Source organism: Diceros bicornis, chromosome 29, assembly GCF_020826845.1.
Source record: "Diceros bicornis minor isolate mBicDic1 chromosome 29, mDicBic1.mat.cur, whole genome shotgun sequence".
In the NCBI taxonomy this organism is placed as follows: Eukaryota; Metazoa; Chordata; class Mammalia; order Perissodactyla; family Rhinocerotidae; genus Diceros; species Diceros bicornis.
Genome location: NC_080768.1, coordinates 17,954,197 through 17,956,952, shown reverse-complemented (window position 1 = coordinate 17,956,952; position 2,756 = coordinate 17,954,197).

Below are 2,756 nucleotides of genomic sequence, written 5' to 3'. Positions count from 1 at the left end.
AGCTGGCTCTAGGCTTCCACGTGGGGGAAGGGAAACATAACCTCAATCCTCTCTAGCCACCCTGTCCCACCAAAGGTGGGGGGAACTGAGAAGCACTGGTGAAGTTCACAGTCTAAGGGCACAGGCTCACCAAAAGACTGAAACCTCATCGTAGAACAATAGAACGCTTCCCCTCCTCCTACACCTTACAACTACATTACTAAAGGCCTGTTGACCACACTTCCTTATATCCAATACATCATGTCTGCCTTTGAACAAAAAGTTACAAGACATACTAAGAGACAAAACATACGGTTGGAAGGGAACGAGCATCGGAACCAGAGCTGGAAGATAGCAGGAATGTTGGAATTTTCAGACAGGAAATTTTTTAAAACTATGACTCATATGCTAAGGGCTTGAATGGAAAAATTAGGTAACATGCAAGAAGAGATGGATAATGTAAGCAGAGAGATGGAAATTCCAAGAAAGAATAGAAAAGAAATGCTAGAGATCAAAATGAAGACTGTCTTTGATGGGCTCATTCGTAGAGTGGACATGGCTGAGGAAAGAATCTCTGAGCTTGCAGATATGACAATAGAGACTTCTAAAATGGAAAAGCAAAGAGAATAAAAAGCCTGAAAAAAACAGAACAGGATGTCCAAGAACTGTGGGACAATTACAAGAAGTATAACATGCATGTAATGAAGAAGAGAGAGAGAAACAGAAGCAATATTTGAAGGAATAATGCCTGAGAATTTCCCCAAATTAATGTCAGACACTAAACCATAGATCCAGGAAGCTCAGAGAACATGAAGCAGGATAAATGCCCAAAAAAACCCATTAAAAAACAACAGCATACTATATTCAAACTACAGAAAATTGAAGATGAAAAAAGAAGTCGGATAAAAAAACACCCTACCTATAGAGAAGCAAATATAACAATTACATCTGACTTCTCAGAAATCATGCAAGCAAGAAGAGAGTGAAGTGAAATATTTAAAGCATTGAGAGAAAAACTCCACCAACTTAGAATTCTTTAATCTGCAATATTATCCTTCAAAAGTGAAGGAGAAATACTTTTTCAGACAAACAAAAATTGAGGGAGTTGATTGCCAGTAGACCTGCCTTACAAGAAATGTTAAAAGAAGTTCTTTAGAGAAAAGGAAAATGATATAGGTCAGAAACCCACTTGGATCTGCATAAAGAAAGGAAGAATATCTGAGAATGAATAAGTGAAGGTAAAATAAAAACATTTATTTTTCTTATTCTTAATTGACCTAACAGTTTACAGTTCAAAATAATAATAGCAACAGTGTATTTGATTATGTATGCTATGTATACATACATGCTTATATATGCTTACGTATAAGTGAAATGAATGACAGCAATGATACAAAGGATGAGAGGGAGAAATTAGGAGTATTTTTTTTATTATAAGGTTCTTGCACTACCCATGAAGTAGGATACTGTTATTTGAAAGTGGACTTGGATTAGTTGTAAGTGTATATTGCAAACTCTAGGACACACTAAAAAAAGTCAAAAAAGAAGAACTGATATGCTAAGAAAGGAGAGAGAATGGAATCATATAAAATGCTCAGTTAAAACCACAAAAGACAGAAAAGAGCAGATGACAAAAATAGGAACAAAGAACAAGGGCAACAAATAAGAAACTGTAATGAATATAGTAGATATTAATCCAAATACATCAATAATCACCTTAAACATCAATGGTCTAAATATACCAATTAAAAGACAGAGATTGTCAGAGAGGATCAAAAAACAAGACCCAACTATATGTTGTCTACAAAACATCCACATTGAATATAAAAAAGACACATATATATTAAAAGTAAAGGGATGAGGAAAGATATACCATGCTAACACTAATCAAAAGGAAGCAGGAGTAGCTATATTAATTTTAGACAGAGTAGACTTTAGAGCAAGGAAAGTGTTGAGGGATAAAGAGGGGCATTACATGATGATAAGGGGGTCAATTCTCCAAGGAGACATAATCCTTAACATGTATGCACCTGACTAATAACAGAGCATCAAAATGCATGAGGCAAAAACTAATAGACCTGCAGGGAGAAATAGATGAGAACTTGGAATTTTAAGGACAGCGTTCAAGAAGTCGCAAAATAAAAGTAGCTTTTGGGGAAAGACGATCAAAATTATGGATGACCTTTACAGTGTGTGGGGTGGAGGTGGGGGGAACCGGGAAAACGTTTTGAGCTTCAAGAATGGTGCAATACCTGACTGAGCAAGTTCCTTGATTTTTTTTCACCTCTTACTATCTAGGAGGTAGACGATTTATCTACTCTTTTACCCCCATTTTACAGCTAAGGAAACTGGGACACCTGGTGACTACCGGACGTGCCTCAATCCGAGGTAGAGTTCGAGCGCACGCATACTGGCCCTGCTTGGTGACATGTCCCAGAGAGGAAACACGAGGGACGGAAGGAAGGGCGACGTTCCCTGCAAAGCCTTCTCTGGGCTCCCTGCCCCCTTGGGGCGCAGCGGCTGGGCCCGGGCAGCCCGCACGGGGGCGCTGTCGGCACGTGGTGCGGGACGGGGCTGCCAGCCCCGCCGTCAAGGGGACCTGGAGGCGGGCGCCAGGTGTCACCCGGCTGGGGCTGCAGGTGCAGCGTCCGGCCGCGGGGCGGCTGCGAAGGGGCGCTGGGGTGAGGCTAGGCGCGCGGAGGGCGCGGAGGAGGCGTTAGAAGTGGCGGAGCGGGGTCGCGCGGCGCTCGGGCCGCTGGCAGGGCGGCGGGCGCCTG